At 45.1% G+C, this 18,317-nt stretch overlaps 1 protein-coding gene across 2 annotated transcripts in view; it reads left to right on the top strand.

Moving 5' to 3' along the window:
- CAB39L (calcium binding protein 39 like) overlaps window positions 1-18,317 on the top strand; it is a 123,794-nt gene that overhangs the window by 24,101 nt on the left and 81,376 nt on the right. The window contains exon 1 of one of the 2 annotated variants that reach the window (XM_075334560.1): window positions 6,364-6,583. The exons of the other annotated variant lie outside the window; for it this stretch is intronic. The gene's annotated coding sequence lies outside the window, so the exon portion shown is untranslated. Of the gene's footprint in view, window positions 1-6,363; window positions 6,584-18,317 lie in introns of those variants that run through there. 2 annotated transcript variants of the gene reach the window in all.

Here is an 18,317-nt window from a genome sequence, read left to right as displayed (position 1 = left end):
GTGTGAAACCAGCCTAACATCCGTTCACCTGCGTTTGCGTGCGTTATAGTGAGGATCCAGTGACTTGCAGTTTTTTAACATGTTTCAAAAACGCTACTTGTAGCGTTTTTGAGCTGCGTCCAAATACTGCAAATTGCTGGATCCTGACTAAACAGCACGCAAACGCAGGTGAACGCTGGCATGCTGATAGACAGGATCCTGCTTTTGTACTGAGCATGCCCAGAAAGTACTGAGCATGCCCAGAACCAGTCTCGCGTGATCTGTCTGTCTCTCCTCCTCCCTCCCTCACCCTCTCTCTCTATCTCTGTCTTTCCCCCTTCCTCTCCTCCCTCTCTCTCCCACCTGAGAGCTGCGGACACTCGTAACCAAGGTAAATATCGCGTAACCACTTCTCTTAGTTACCCGATGTTTACGTTGGTTACGTGTGCAGGCAGCCCTGCTCCTAGCAGCTGCAGACACTCGTAACCAAGATAAATATCGGGTATCCAAGGCCGATGTTTACCTTGGTTACCAGCGTCTGCAGCTGTCAGAAGCCGGCTCCCAGTCTAGTTCCCCTCACTCCCGATCACATGACTCCAATGCCCGCCCCTAAACATCCAGTGCAGGATCCTGCAAAATAACAGATGCGTTTGCATACGTTATTTGCTGTAAAAGCAGGATCCGTATTTCCGCTAAAATAACGTTTTCAACGGATGTTAAAAAGACGTAGTGTGAAACCAGCCTAATAAATCCGTTCACAGCCAAGTGTTGAAAAAAGTTGAGACATTATTTGCTACTTTTTGATGCACAAATGTCTCCGCTGGGGTCACACGTAGCACTCAGCGGAAGCAGATTGTGTCTGAGGGCCGTTTGCTGCGCAGCTGCTGCCTACACTTTGCAGCTGACAAGCCTTTTTCAATAGGGTAATGTCTAAGGATGCCGCAGAAAGCTACTGCGACATTAGGAAGCAACTTCTCAGCGTGTGCAACTCTGACACCTTCTACACGTGCCCCGAGCTTTATTTGTGACCCCAGCCTGAGGATGAGATGACGCGTCTTATTTTATTAGCAGCAATTTATAAGAAACATCTGAAACTACTGTAAAAACTCCTGCTCCGTGCTGATCTTGAAATAGCCCAACATTCCTAGAAAATAATGTGTATAGAATAGTTTGTGGAATGTGCGGGGTGAAAGGTCGGCTGCTTTGATACGTTAGTTATTTATTGATTAAACAACCTAAAGGAACACTCCCATGCTCATCATGTAGCACTTTATCAGGTCTGTAGCTGGATAACCACTTTCGGGAATTAAGACATTTTGGATTTTAGGATCACGCAAAAAAAAACTTTTGAGCTCAGCATATCGGAATTTAAGTTTTGTTTTTCTTTAGAAATCAGGCCTTTTGTTTCCAGGACAAATTGTACTTTCTCTGTACTATATCAGGATATGTTACTTTAGCGCTTTCTCTTTATTAAAAGTTGTAGTAGTTAAAACAAATTTGGTTATGTCTATTTTACTTCATGTGATTTACACTTTTTCTACATAGTTATGGAGTCATGTAGAAAACTCTTTTGTCAGGTCTCCGTAGTGCTGCCAGCCCAAGTGATCTCTAATGGCAGGGGATAGGCCATAATCCAGTGTTATCTGAGCACTGAACTGTGAGTTGTTTCGGTGAAAAGCCAGTGCTTTACCTACCTTACATCCTTGCCCCTTTAAATTTATGGACTATTTTACGGTAAAGTACCATAGATTCTTTTTTGTGTCCCAGATCTTATATATACCTTCCGTCTCAATAACTTTCCTCCTGAAGCCACAAGCCTTTCGTAGACCACCTCTTTTCTATGTCCCTTCCCAAGAAAAAACACTGTCACTGCTTACTGGCATGGGGGTGGATGTTCAGTAGGATTTGGCATTTCCCAAAAAGTTTAGCAAATTATTCAAGGCGCTTAGGTCTTCCCTTTTTTCTTTAGCCTTTTGGAAGGTCCAAACGAGTTGGCAAGTATGATCTTTCTAGACTTCTTTCAGGTATTGGATTTCTGGCTAAAAACTTTTTCCATATGTCGGCTACATTCCTGAATATACAATAGGCTGGATTCACACGTCCATGTGTCAAGGTCCGTCTTGGATCAGCCACAGGTCTCCCAACCCGAACTCCATAGCCTCCTGGTTCATGTGGGACCAGCCACAGGTCTTCCAACCTGAACTCCATAGCCTCATGGTCCATGTTGGACCAGCCACAGATGTTCAGACCCAAACTCCATAACCTCATGGTCCATGTGGGACCAGCCACAGGTCTTCTAACCCGAACTCCATAGCCTCATGGTCCATGGATCCAAACTCCATAGCCTCATGGTCCATGGACCCGAACGCCATAGCCTCATGGTCCATGTTGGACTAGCCACAGGTCTTCTAACCCGAACTCCATAGCCTCATGGTCCATGGATCCAAACTCCATAGCCTCATGGTCCATGGACCCGAACGCCATAGCCTCATGGTCCATGTTGGACTAGCCACAGGTCTTCTAACCCGAACTCCATAGCCTCATGGTCCATGGATCCGAACTCCATAGCCTCATGGTCCATGGATCCGAACTCCATAGCCTCATGGTCCATGGATCCGAACTCCATAGCCTCATGGTCCATGGATCCGAACTCCATAGCCTCATGGTCCATGGATCCGAACTCCATAGCCTCATGGTCCATGGATCCGAACTCCATAGCCTCATGGTCCATGGATCCGAACTCCATAGCCTCATGGTCCATGGATCCGAACTCCATAGCCTCATGGTCCATGGATCCGAACTCCATAGCCTCATGGTCCATGGATCCGAACTCCATAGCCTCATGGTCCATGGATCCGAACTCCATAGCCTCATGGTCCATGGATCCGAACTCCATAGCCTCATGGTCCATGGATCCGAACTCCATAGCCTCATGGTCCATGTGGGACTAGCCACAGGTCTTCCAACCCGAACTCCATATCCTCATGGTCCATGTGGGACCAGCCACAGGTCTTCCAACCCAAACTCCATAGCCTCATGGTCCATGTGGGACCAGCCACAGGTCTTCCAACCCAAACTCCATAGCCTCATGGTCCATGGACCCGAACTCCATAGCCTCATGGTCCATGTTGGACTAGCCACTGGTCTTCTAACTCGAACTCCATAGCCTCATGGTCCATGGACCCGAACTCCATAGCCTCATGGTCCATGTTGGACTAGCCACTGGTCTTCTAACTCGAACTCCATAGCCTCATGGTCCATGGATCCGAACTCCATAGCCTCATGGTCCATGGACCCGAACGCCATAGCCTCATGGTCCATGTTGGACTAGCCACAGGTCTTCCAACCCGAACTCCATAGCCTCATGGTCCATGGATCCGAACTCCATAGCCTCATGGTCCATGGACCCGAACGCCATAGCCTCATGGTCCATGTTGGACTAGCCACAGGTCTTCCAACCCGAACTCCATAGCCTCATGGTCCATGGATCCGAACTCCATAGCCTCATGGTCCATGGACCCGAACGCCATAGCCTCATGGTCCATGTTGGACTAGCCACAGGTCTTCCAACCCGAACTCCATAGCCTCATGGTCCATGGATCCGAACTCCATAGCCTCATGGTCCATGGATCCGAACTCCATAGCCTCATGGTCCATGGACCCGAACGCCATAGCCTCATGGTCCATGTTGGACTAGCCACAGGTCTTCTAACCCGAACTCCATAGCCTCATGGTTCATGGATCCGAACTCCATAGCCTCATGGTCCCTGTTGGACCAGCCCCAAATGTTCTGACCCGAACTCCATAACCTCATGGTTCATGTTTGACCAGCCACAGGTTTTCCAACCCAAACTCCATAGTCTCATAGGCATATATGGGGCTGACAAGCTTGGGTCAGGAGACCTGCAGCCAGTTTGTATATTGCAGGCCATACTCATACACATGGATATGTATCTATTTCAGATTTAGAACTATTGGGCTATGTGCCCACGCTGCGGGAAATGCGCGGATTTTGCCGCGGATTTCTCGCGGAAAAGCCGCGGATTTCCCGAAAATCTGCAGCACAGGTACTTCCCAGCCATTTCTATGGCATTTTGGAAATGCTGTGCCCACACTGCGGATTTTTCCGCAGCGGATTTTGGTCCGGAAAAATCTGCAACATGTCAATTATTGTTGCGGATTTTCATCCGGATTTTGGCTTTAAAATTGGGAAAAAAAAAATCTGCATCAAATCCGCGGCAATTCCACGGTAAATCCGCGGCAAATCCGCACCTTTTGAAAAGGTGCGAATTTTGCGGGAAAGCTGCGGATTTTGATGCAGAAAAATCCGCAGCTACATTCTCCCGTGGACACATAGCCTTAGGGATTGATTGAGAGTTATATTTTGAAATACATACAGTAAAGTAGATGTGACAAAGTGCATTGCCTACTGTATAATGTATTTTTAACATGGATGTATACAAGTGGCCTCTCTGCCACATTCCTCGTTCTGTAGCAAATCCCAGGAGCAGCCCAATGAATGGTGCTGGTGTGCTGCACGGAACACTTGTTACATTATACCATGGAAACACTGAATCATGTCATATGAATTTTCAGATAGATTGCTATCATTACCAGCAGTACAAGCAATGATGGTAATCTACAGGCAAAATGTATGTCATCGGTGTCCTCATCCGAAGGACGGCGGTCCCATGTGTGGCAACTATCAGGGCATGCTGACAGTTATAGTTCTGGATAGTCACAGGTGAGACACTAGTGCTGATGGCAGTGTCCAAAAATGAGCCGCTGTCACTTAGGTGATAATTATTAGATTGGTATTGATTCGACTGCTGCGATCTCCATAATGGAGGACTGAAGGTCCTGTTCTCTTTTGGAGTAGTTGAGTTTAGCGGCCATCGCACAAGCTTAGTTTCCTGGATGATTCAGTTCTTGCCAGGGACCATTCAGCAGAAAACGTACATTGTTTTACCATCAATTTTAATGAACATTACCTATTGTATCAACTTTATGATAAGACCACATCTTGCTGCTACACTTGAAAAACCCTTCAGACTCATTCATAAACTTTTTTTGTTGTTGCATTTACAAAATTTTATGAATTTTAAGCATTTTTTTTAATGTTTTAGTGCCTCTTTTTCTCTTTTTTTTTTTTTCTTTTCTTTTATGCAGATGTTTTTTCAAGTTCTATAGAGGAACTAAAAAGGGATGACACACTGTATCCAGAGCCTGCCTTGTAAAAGCCACAAAAATGGCAGAACTATAAAGGCAATGTATGCAGACTGTCACAAGGTTTATGTAGGGGCAGAAATCCTGATGCCATTGATGTGGCGCTTACTAGTCTGCTTGCTGCAATTTTGATAAAATCACAGTTTTATCTGCTGCAGATCTAGCAGTTATCTGAATGCTGAGCTCTATATAACCCCACCCACACCACTGATTGGCAGCATTCTGTGTACACTGCATAGTCAGAAAGTTGCCAGTCAGTGGTATGGGAGGGGTTTATGGAGATCATGAAAATTTAGGACTACCTCGCAGCAGGTTTACTAGTCCTCTAGTGATTAAAAACACCTTGTTTTATCAGCAGATTCTCAAAACTATAGCAAACAGTCCAGTAAGTGACACATCACTGGAATCAGGATCAGTTAGATATTATTATTAATTATTATAGCGCCATCAATTCCATGGCGCTTTACATGTGAAAGGGGGTGTATATATAATAGGGACAAGTACAATATTCATAAACGATACAAGGCACAGACAGGTACAGGAGGATAGAGGTCCCTGCCCACGAGGGCTCACAGTCTACAAGGGATAGGTGAGGGTAGATAGTTGCTAGTGGTCATAACCATAGATACCTAAAGGTCCTGCAATGTCCTGAACATGAGGTAAATGACATAACTAATCAGGAGAACTATACTACATTTCTAATTGGAGGTATTTGCTAATATTATTTTACACCCATTCTGGACATGTTTTGAATAGTGAGCTGATCTTAGCGGCACTCGTCAGTAACATTGGTGCAAAAATGTCAGTGTTAATGAATCGTTCCCATTCTGTGAGCCAAAAAGCGGCATCAACACATGTGAATCAAGAATCGGACGTGTAACTTTACATTTTTTTTTCCTGTCCTTTAACTTCATAAAAAAGAGACAGCAAGAGAGAAAGGAGAGTGCTGCTAATAACTGTTGCGGTGGTGTTCAGGTATTGCCGGTCTCCCTGATATCATGGCTCCAGTATGTTAGCTATTCATTCCCAGGAGAGGTGCTGCAGCCAGTAAGGCGGACACTTCTGGAGCGCTCTGCGTGCTGATGGGGACTTTAACCTCATAGGATTCTTTTGGCAGAAGCCTTATTTTGTCTTTTGTCTTCTACACATTCCTGTGATGAGCTGGTTCAACCAGAAGCAGCACCGCCTATATCCGATGCAACCAGAGAGACTCTGAGCACTGGGAGCCTGGAGTGGAAATTTACTGCTGCAAGCCATCGATTAGGTGCAGGGGATGCCTGCTGCGCTGACATTACAGGACAGACACTACAGCTGGGGACATGGACTCTGTCATCGCCGCTCTATAAAGTCTTCCTCTGACTGTCTTGGAGCCTTCTTAGTAAGTACTTCTTATGCTGTGCAAGAATATAACATGCGAGGACTAGGGAGGACTGCAAATATGTCCTAGGAAATATTTCCAGGTAGTGTGTTAGGCTGCTTTCACACATCCGGTTTTTCCTGTGCGGCACAATCCGGTGCTTTGCAGAAAAAACGCAACCGTTTTTTGTTTGTTTGGGTTTTTTTGCCGCTGGTTGCGTTTTGTTTTTTTTTTGCATAGACTTACATTAGTGCCGTATTGTGCCGCATGAGCTTGCGTTCCGTCTGGTTTTTGCTGCATGCAGCAGATTTAGCCGATGCGGTGGCCGGATGGAACATTGCCTGGCACGTTTTTTTTTTTTGGTCCGGCAAAAAAAACCCCCATCGCGCTGCATCCGGCCGATGCGGCACGATTTTCAATGCATGCCTATGGCTGCGGCAAACACCGCATCCAGCCTCCGCATGCGGTTTTTTTTCCACTGCGCACGCTCAGTAGCCTGCCGCAAGCGGCAAAAACCGGATGGGCCGCATGTAAAAAACTTGCGCAAAGGATGCGGTTTTGTCGCCGCATCCATTGCATAGGTTTTAGAGCCGGATTGGCCGGCTCTGCTAAAACCGGAGGTGTGAAAGCAGCCTAATACAAGCAGATATTTCTAGTATTGGTGCAGCTGGGGATCATTGGTCGTGTTCAGCAGCTTGAGAAGAACTGGTCATGGCCGACAGGTGGATGTTACCCGTCCTCTATGATCAGGGGTGTATGGCTGAATGTATGATATACTTATGGGTCTTTTGTAGCTGTGATTTATACCATTAAGTGTCTCATATTACTTTATTTATATCCAGAATTTGATGAAGAAAGTGGCACTCACCATCGCTTTGCATAAAAGTCCACTTTATTGAAGTCGGTGCGCTAAAATCATTTGGGAGAGAGGCAGGGTGTAGGCACTCAATGGTGGCGACGGCCGTTTCGCGCAGCTTGCTCTTCTATGAGTCCTTAGAAGTGCAGGGTGTGTGAAACGGCCCGTATGATGTTAGCAGTTAGCACACCGACTTCTGACTTTGTTTTTTGACAGATCCGTCATGATCCGTTTGTGTTTGGGACAGCCCAGTGGGTGTGCCAAACATGCTGGGCATGCTCAGTAGAGCATGATGGAATCCAGCGCTGGATTCCATCGTAAGACTGATTACGACAGAATCCAGCACCATAGACAAACATTACAAGCTTGACGGATTCCTGCGCCAAATGGATTCCATTTTTTTTTACCAGAGCCGCGGATTGTGACTGATACAATTTGGCAGAAATGTGAACCTAGCCTAACAACACTAGAATTCTATACAAAGGAGAAGGGGCCATATATCTCCGGAATGGAGAGGGACAGAAACTAAGGAAAAACACTGATTCAGGACAGCAGCATTTACAGCAAGTTAAAAAAAATAATTTATGGCAAAGGACAGGTTTGTTTTTTGTTTTTTTTTTCTCTTTATATCCGTACATATTCTGACTGTTTCTCTATCATGTACAGGTAATTATATTTTGTTATATTTCCTATAGAAGTTGAAGGGGAGCTCCATATTTGTTAGGCGCATGTGAATAGTTTGATGCTCACACTGTAATAAGAGGAATTACCATTCCACACATAGGAACCTCACGAAATCTCCTGTGCCCATCCCCACTCCCTTTCACACCAGCATAGAGAAGGACATGGTGTTACTCACTGCTTCAAAGGAGAGGGAATCTGAGGAAGTATATTAGATTATATGGGGCAAATAAAATCTGAGATGATTAACCCTTTCACTCAGGACAATTTTTAAACTTTTAACCTCCAGAAATAAAAACCCATACTTATACCGTAATATAAAAATCATATTACATGAAAGGGAATCTGTCACCAGGTTTTTGCCACCTAATCTGAGAGCAGCATAAAGTAGAAACAGAGATCCTGATTCCAGCGGTGTGTCACTTACTGGGCAGCTTAGTGTAATTTTGATAAAATCACTCTGATTAATCAGCAGTAGATTATCATTACCGGACTACTTGGCGTGTTGCAGGTAGTCCAGCATATTCATGAGCTCTGTATAACTGTTATGAAACAAACAGTAGAAAAACGTAGTCCTGCACTACCCGGGTTTACCTTCACAAATTGAGTGGCAGCAGAAGAGCAGCTCCAATCCCTTTTGAACAACACGTACAAGGAGGTGCACACTCTCAATAAAGCAAATGTCCAGAGAATTCTCCTTGAGGAAAGAAAGAGTGGCTCAAGTCCAAAGTCCGTTAAAATAAAATAAATGTATTATTCCAAAAAACGGCCATAGTCCTGGGGGAGCTCGCACCCGGCTTCGCCACTACCTTTTTTATGCTCCCTTTTTTGGAATAATAAATCTATTTTACCGGACTTTGAAAATGAGCCACTCTTTCCTTCTTCGTGGATAATTCTCTGTATTACTGTTAAGGGTGCTTTACATGCTGCGACATCGCTGGTGATAGCACCCGCCCCCGTCAAATTTGGTGATCGCTGCCATAGTGAACATTATCGCTACGGCAGCGTCACACACACATACCTCGTCAGCGACGTCGCTGTGGCTGCCGAACAGTCCCTCCTTCAAGGGGGAGGCACATTCGGCGTCATAGCGAAGTCACTTCTTCATCACTAATAGCAGAGGAGGGGCGGAGATCAGCGGCCGGAACATGCCGCCCACCTCCTTCCTTCCTCATTGCTGGTGGACGCAGGTAAGGAGATGTTTGTCGCTCCTGTGGCGTCACACATAGGGACGCAGGAGCGACGAACAACCAACGGCATGCACCACCAACGATATTTGGTAAAGGAGCGACGTGTCAATGATCAACGATTTTTGTCGTTTTTGCGTTTGTTGCACGTCGCTCCTTGGTGTCACATGCTGCGATGTTGCTAACGGCGCCAGATGTGCGTCACTTACAACGTGACCCAGACAATATATCGTTAGCGATGTCGCAGCGTGTAAAGCACCCTTTAGATCTGCAGCAGAGAAAATAAGAGATCTTTAGCCATTGTATTGATCAATGCAAAAGAGCTCCAAAACCAACGCCAAGGTAATCTCTATTTTTGGGCTCCCTAACCTATGTGTAACCTCACCTGCAGTTAAAAAAAACTTGCTCTGTATGGGAAGCAAAGGACCAAGCTATATATGTGAAATAAGACACATGGCTATGGGTGGGGCAGGGTTCTCAGACAGAAAATGCATACTAACTAAAGAATGTATGTCTGGAACACCAATGGTGTGAACAAGGTGCAAGACTCAAAAACCTATAACTATTCAATATTGTATTCCATTTTCATGTTTTTCATTTTTTCAGAGAGTTCATTGTATTTTTCGAGTCTTGCACCTTCTTCACACCATTGGTGTTCCAGATGTACATTCTTTAATTAGTATGCATTTTCTGTCTGAGAACCCTGCCCCACCCATAGCCATGTGTCTTATTTCACATATATAGCTTGGTCCTTTGCTTCCCATACAGAGCAAGTTTTTTAACTGCAGGTGAGGTTACACATAGGTTAGGGACCCTAAAAATAGAGATTACCTTGGCATGGTCTTGGGGCTCTTTTACATTGCTCAATACAATGGCTAGACATCTGTATTATTCATAGCAGTTATGCATATTCCATTTTCATGTTTTTCATTGTTTCAGATAGTCCATTGTATTTTTCAGTCTAGTATTCCTATAGCAGTTTTTCTTTTCATCATTCCCCTATACATTGTGACTTGTGTGCCACTCTTTATCCTATTGTATAGTTATGTTTTTGAGTCTTGCACCTTGTTCACACCATTGCTGTTCCAGATGTACATTCTTTTTTTACATTCTGCTGGTCTCAGATGGGGAGCAGAAACCTGTTGACAGATTCCCTTTAACCTTTAAACCTCCATGTTGCATATTCTGAAAAGATGCACTTGAATGAATAGACATATTTATGCAAAATTGCATAAAAGTATAAGACCTCCAAAAACATAACTAGATGACGGTACCATGTTGTGTGATCACCGCAGTTTCCCGCTTTTACAGAACCAGAAAGCTATACTGTCCATGCTTCTTCTTGGTGTCACAAAGACTGTGCACCCCAATAGCATGCTTAGAGTTTAAAGTATGGGGGATAACTTTCGGATCGCTTGGGTCCGACTACCAGGACCTCTTTGAGGGAAGAGTCCCATCTGAATGGAGCCAAGGTTTAGCATGTACACCTCTACTCGATTCATTGTCAAAGGGACTGCCGGAGATAGCTAAGTGAGAGGCTCGACTATCTTTTGGCAGTCCCAGAGAGAATATATGGTGTGGAGTGGCACCTGCTGGACCTTTTGCTTCCTTCAGTTGCGCCCCTCATCGTCGGGTGGACCCCAATGTTCAGAAATTATTAAAGGAAGTATCCAAGAATTTCCAAATGAGTTGGGAGTGATATGAAAACAAGAACACTAATAATCCTCTTTTGAATCTTGTGCCGCCCCAGAAGTCCCTACTGGTCCTTGAAGGGTTGTCCAAGATTAGAAACACCTAGTTGCTTTCTTTCAGAAACCGTGCTGTCCCTGACTATGGGATGTCTCTGGCAATGCAAAAGTGATTGTAGCTGCCCTGCAACACAACACATGACCCATGGTCCGGGGTGGTACTGTACCTGAAAGCAAGCGGACATGTTTTTCTAATCCTAGACAATCCTTTTATGTGATGAATGATGGTCTGGATGGTATTGCTGTAGGATGAGCTAGGATGACCAGAGGCTATCTGAGTTCTAGGTACACTGGGGGCTTCAATGCGTAAGCAGTGGCTGTTTCTTTATTTTATAACATTACTTACTTTTAGGCAAGTTTTGTCATCCGTGAAAACCCCTTTAAAATTCTGTCTCTCTGCAGCCACCACTAAGGCTGCTTTCACACCTCCGGTTTTAGCAGAGCCGGCCAATGCAGCTCTAAAACCAATGGAACGGATGCGGTGACAAAACCGCATCCTTTGCATACGTTTTTGACATGCGGCCCGTCCGGTCTTTGCCGCTTGCGGCACGCTACTGAGCATGCGGCGGCCGGATGCGGTGTTTGCCGCATGCGGCGTCCATAGGCATGCATTGAAAATCGCGCCGCATCAGGCGGATGAGGTGCGATGCGTTTTTTTTTTGCCGGACAAAAAAACGTGCCAGGCAGCGTTCTATCCGGACGCCGCATCGGCTAAATCTGCCGCATGCGGCAAAAACCGGACTGAACGCAAGCCCATGCGGCACAATCCGGCACTAATGAAAGTCTATGCAAAAAACCCGCAACCGGCGGCAAAAAAAAAACGGTTGCGGTTTTTCTGCAAAGTGCCGGATTGTGCCGCACAGGAAAAAACGGATGTGTGAAAGCAGCCTAAGGGGAGCTTACTGAAAACAGATTATTTTAAGGCTACATTGGATTTATTACGCGCCATTAATTGATCTATGTTCGTGCGTTCCTAGACAGAGAGATGCTGTGGTTCTGAGCCGTATGAGCCATCCATGCGTTCTGTAATGAATGGCGCTCCGTGTATGGCTTTACGTTGTGGAGTTTTCCCAGGTGCATTCCCTTCAGAGCAAGAAACCACTCACTTGGAAAAACCTAGTGTTTCCCCTAAAAATGTCCCTCTTGTCCGACCTAGTAAATGAACACACAACCCTTCAGATTCCCTGTCCCTGAAATTCTCCGGTAATGTAACCCTCATTATCGTCACAAGTCATACTTGTTCTCCATAGTCTATGGCGGCGCTCAACCGTGAGCAAACTGAACGTCTTGTGCCCTTTTCTGGAGTAGGATGACTATTTAACCACCGTGACAGAGGGGTAAGGGATGAATTTTCAAAAGAGAAATCTTATAGCAAGGGTAGTGAAGAAAGGTCTAAATGTTTCCACATCACTATCACAGAATTTTGAAAAAGTTAATGGCCCCTAAATTTGGGTACTAAGTGCTCCCTTGGTGTGCCCAAGAATTTCTGTCCGCTTTTTTTTTGCCCACTGGTTTTGCCTGGCTCCATCTCTCACTGATTGATACTGCTGGCCTGTGAGCCTTCTCCGTAGGCGAGTCAGTGCTGTCAATCACTGTCAATTACCCTACGTGACTAAGGCGGGCTTCACATCAGCGGTATTCTACCGGATCCGGCACAAATGCATTTCACTTCAGTGCATTTCCTATGGACTCGCGGCAAGTTTCAGTCACATGCGATTGTGTATGACGCACGCAACCGCATGTGACTGGAAAGTGCCGAGAGTCCATAGGAAATGCATTGAAGTGAAACGCATTTGTGCCGGATCCGTCAGAATACCGCTGATTTGAAGCCCGACTAAGTGGTTAGTATATATACGATCAGTTCGGGCCTTTTTACAGAAGGGTCAATTAGTAATTTAAAAACCTCTGACCAAGCAAAATTGAATTCTCAACACATTAGAAAGAGTGAATGTTCAATCTTTCCCTTACCCGTCTTTATAATGTTGTGCTGAGCTAATGTATAGGGAAATTGGGTAAATTGTGTTATTTATTGCTTAGGAACGTGAATATAAAACTGCTTAGTGCTCCCAGATTCCTGGGTTGGGTTATATCAGCATGATTGCTAAGCTGCCAACTACATATTGAGCCAAAAGAGCCAAAGGCAATGAAACTATTCAGCAGGAGAGGCAGATACGGATATTTGTGAATGTCCAGATAAACAGATATATGAAGTAGGGGCCCGTTATGAGCACATAATTTAACAGAGAACTGAAGAAAAAGTTGCTAGAATTTGTTTTTGCTCACACACATACGTTTTCTCCTCTGTCTTTGTGCATTTAGAAGCTAAGGGGTACTTTACACGCTGCGACATCGCTAGCGATTGCTAGCGATGTCGAGCGCGATAGCACCCACCCCCGTCGCTCGTGCGACATTTGGTGCTCGCTGCCGTAGCGAACATTATTGCTACGGCAGCGTCACACGCACATACCTGGTCAGCGACGTCGCTGTGACCGCCGAACAATCCCTCCCTCAAGGGGGAGATGCATTTGGCTTCATAGCGACGTCACTGCGGCGTCCCTAAGCGGCCAGCCAATAGAAGCGGAGGGGCGGGGATGAGAGGGACGTAACATCCCGCCCACTTCCTTCCTTCCTCATTGCCGGTGGATGCAGGTAAGGAGATGTTCGTCGTTCCTGCGGCGTCACACATAGCGATGTGTGCTGCCGCAGGAATGACGAACAACCAGCGTACCGGTGGCAGCAGCGATATTAAGGAAATGAACGACGTGTCAACGATCACCAACTTGGAACAATTTTGCGATCGTTGATCGTTGCTCATTAGTGTTACACACTGCGATGTCGCTACCGGCGCCAGATGTGCGTCACTAACTATGTGACCCCGACAATATATCGTCAGCGATGTCGCTGCGTGTAAAGTACACCTAAGTACTTCCATGGGGTGAAATAACTGACAATACCTATGACAAAAGCTCAGACCGCTCCTCGTGGGTGGAGAAAGCACAAAGCATCTGTTTGCTCCATCTGTCTTAGATATGTCCAGGACTGCCTTCACCAGGTCTCATAAGTTTCCTACGGCTTGAAGATACAGCTCTTGATGGTTTTCCTTGCTTTCAGAATATGGTTTAGCCCGATCAATACAGCACATGCAACAACAGAGTGTTCCCAATATAATAGGTAGCATATGTCATTTAATTTGTATGGGAAAAGGTCCATTAAAATTTGGCCTAATAAAAGGGAAAATTGTCTAAATAATAGAAGTTACAGCTGAACACTCCACCAGTGTCCGTACAATTGGCTAAATATGGTTGGCATTGGATAATGTAGGGGGCAGTTACCCGATCAGAGTCTGTATATGTCACTATACAAGCGAGGGGCTCCTTGCATACATGAGTAGACAACATTAGCCCTTGTGGACCCGAAAGGGTAAAAAATTGTTTGAAGAGTAACAGATGATTGTTATGTACTTTCGATTGCTGAACGCAGGAAAAAATATCGAAAAAATTCCATCACGTACACTTTTTTTCTCAAACATTGACTCAGTAGACTTATGCTACAGAGCCTGTATGGCATTCTGTGCACTTGAAGGAAAGATATGAGAATTTAGACTTTACTCTCAAGAAATGTAACTACAAGGCTCAAGAATGGTAATATGTGGTGATCTGAAAGTTCTCTCTTTGCTCCTTGGGCAACAAGGAGGATGCACTGTGTACCCATGCTTTTTGTTTGAATGGGACCACCGAGAGAGGGCTCATCACTGGAGCCAAAAAAAATGGCTAATGGAAACATCTTTGTAGCCTGGATTCAAGAACATATATTTGTGGAAAGTTTAGATGATCCCACTAAAGTTCTCCTGCCACCACTCCACGGTAAGCTCCGACTGATGAAGCAGTTTGTGAAACCTCTACCGAAAGGAGGAGAGACTTAAGTACCTGTGTACCAAGTTTCAGGGATTGTCCAAAGCAAAACTGAGGAAACACATTTTTTGTTTTGTTGGTCTGAATATTCAGAAACTCGTGAAGGATAATGTGTTCGAAACAAAAATGAAAGCTGTAGAGAAAAGGGCTTGGGATTCTTTTTAGAAGTTGTGAAAACATTTCTAGGGAACAACAAAGATCCAAAATTTAAGTCCATCATGCAGAACACGCTGAAACGTTTCAAAGCCTTGGGGTTGTCTGAACAATTTGAAGTTACAGTTTTTCCATTCCCATTTGGACTACTTTCCTGAAAACCTTTATGCTGTTAGCAAAGAGCGAGGAGAAAGATTTTATCAGGATATCAAGGAGATGGAACGATTATCTCAAGGTAGATGGAACATGACCATGGTGGGGACGACTGCCGAATGCTTTATAGAGAAGATCCGCAGCCTTCAAGAGAAAAGATATCAAGAGAAGCTTTGAAGAGAAAAGAAAAAGGCGCAAGAAGTAATTTCCAATTAAGTTGCAGAACGGTGAATCTTGGCAAAAGAAAGCATAAGGATCAGTCATCGGATCTTAAAAAAACTTCATAGACCCAAATTTTGCACAGCTGTGTAATTACTATTATTATTTCTAACACGTACAGTACGACACGTTCGCCTTGTTTTGTGTGTTCTTGATCGAGCAGTTTATTCACGGCTTTTCACTATGCACTTGGTTTATTGTGATTTATGTTTTCACACATTTATGAGGAAGTTGTAAATTTCATCTTTTGGCATTGAAGGACTATGGCCTAAACCGACAGTGGTGTTATCAGTGTATACACGCCGTACTTGGCACTCGCAGCAATGAAAGGAGAGATGAACTGGGAAGTAATCAGGTTATGCAATGTTATCCAGAGAAGATATCCAGTATCTCCTATAAATATTCCAAGCACAGTTGGCAGCGAAAACAATTTGTTTAATTTAGGCTTTTGTGGAGCCTTCATGCATTGTTACAGGATTTCACATGCTGCCCCGGGGTTACTTCTCTTACCCTGCATAATCATGCAGATGCCAACATAACTTGCTAATGTCTGCATAGTACAGCTAATAAAATCATGGAGACATTACGACTGAATTCTTTGCAACCCACGGAGAAGCAAAACTCTCCTGCACACCGTAGGTGCAACGTCGGCACCCTTGCTACTTAAGACACTGGACACTGGGTTCACTATTTATATGTTCAATGTGTGGTACTATCTGGACAAATATATATATCTGGGCATTCATCCATGTACTGTATCTGACTGTATACATTTGTACATATGACCTTAAAATAGGATGGTGCTAAGATTTGGGAACTGAAGTGCTAAGGCTGGGGCCACACGGGGATTACTGCGATCCCATCACATGACTCGACTCACCCTGGCAGTTCAGCAGAGCCGAGTGTCATGTGAGTGTCCCTGCAACTGAGGTCCGATCGTGCGAGCGGACCTCAGCTGCGGGGGCCGGCCAGCTCTGAGGAGGGGAGGGAGGGATTTATCTCCCTCTCTCCTCTGTAGTCGGCTATTGCCATTCTCACCCTGTACTCGCGGTACACCGGTGTACAGCGAGTGCAGTGCGATTTCTCTCTTGCCCCATAGACTTGAATTGGTGCGATAGAAAACGGGATCGCATTGGTCTCAGCATGCTGCGATTTGTTTTCTCGGTCCGATTAGGACTGAGAAAATAATCGCTCATGTGTGCTTACATAGGCAAATATTGGTCCGAGTGGAATGCAATTTTTTTTTTATCGCACTCAATTTGCACCGATTTTCATGCCGTGTGGCTTAGGCCTAACTTGTATTCATGATCAATATACGGACTGCACTGCCCAGTCTGGCAGCGGTTCTTCCAACCCAAGCTTATTGCTTCATATATGGTGTATTCTTTAATTTTTGTTACTTGGTATTTTTGACTTTGGATAGGTTCCTATGTGACTGTGGGGATGTAAGTTCAGATTGGGAGACCCGTGGTCAGCCCGTGCATTGCATTCCGTATACAGACCAAGAAATACACTCATGTGAAGCCAGCCATACAATGTAACGGCATGTGGCTAGGGTTTACCATTGCCGAATGATCCCTGGCATCCGACCTATAGGATCCCCAATTATACCAACAATGAATTGGAACTACATCACCCGAGCGGGCCTGTTGAATAAATGTGCATTTGTCTTGTAGCTATATAATATGTATGGCCAAAATTGTGCTAGTCGCTCTAGGGTGCCTTATATACTTGCTTATTGCATATGTATTTGGAAATCAGGCCACATGGACATACACTGGAAGCCTTTGTGGGCAGTAAGAATAGCGTAGTTTGCAGATCATGCTATTGGTATGCTGAGTGCTTTGTTTTCCAGTCTATGAGAACATTTGGCATAGACTGGACATGAATAATGCCTAGGGCACAATATTTAAAGGGAACTGGAATAGACCCCAAAGCCTGAATATGTGCAATGTCCCACGACTCAACCTTTACACAGAAGAGCACAGTTAAGGACAAATTGCCGCTTATTTATACGAGCGTTTTATACCGATCACTGATCCCGGCCAATCACTGATCCCGGCCAATCACTGATCCCGGCCAATCACTGATCCCGGCCGTAGTTTTCAGTAACACTAAGCACATATAGCAATTTCTTATACTATGTCTAATAGCAACTCCATGATAGTGGCCTTATAATTCTGACTTTACAGAAACAACTATTACTAGTAAAACAAAAAATATAATATCTTCGTTTCCTGAAGTATCTGAGCATGATGATCCAACCAGTGCAGCTGAAAAATGTAAGACAAGTCAGACAGAATGCAAGACTTGTCATAACAAGATGTCAGCGATTTCCTGTAACTGCTATAGGTGTTATTTATGCACGCAAGCGAACACTAAAGGGTGCTTTACACGCTGCAACATCGCTAACGATATATCGTCGGGGTCCCGTCGTTCGTGACACACATCCGGCGCCGTTAGTGACATCTCAGAGAGTGACACCTAGGAGCGACGATCAACGAGCGCAAAAACGTGAAAAATCGTTGCTCGTTGACACGTCGTTCATTTCCTTTAATATCGTTGCTGCTGCAGGTACGATGTTGTTCGTCGTTCCTGCGGCCGCACACATCGCTGTGTGTGACACCTCAGGAGCGACGAACATCTCCTTACCTGTGCCCACCAGCAATGAGGAAGGAAGGAGATGGACGGCATGTTCCGGCAGCTCATCTCCGCCCCTCCGCTTCTATTGGACAGCTGCGGTGTGACGTCGCTATGACGCTGCACAAACCGACCCCTTAGAAAGGAGGCGGATCGCCGACCAGAGCGACGTCGCAGGGAAGGTAAGTCCGTGTGACGGGTGTAAGT

Source organism: Anomaloglossus baeobatrachus, chromosome 2, assembly GCF_048569485.1.
Source record: "Anomaloglossus baeobatrachus isolate aAnoBae1 chromosome 2, aAnoBae1.hap1, whole genome shotgun sequence".
NCBI classification, from domain to species: Eukaryota; Metazoa; Chordata; class Amphibia; order Anura; family Aromobatidae; genus Anomaloglossus; species Anomaloglossus baeobatrachus.
This window is presented reverse-complemented; position numbering and strand designations above follow the sequence as displayed.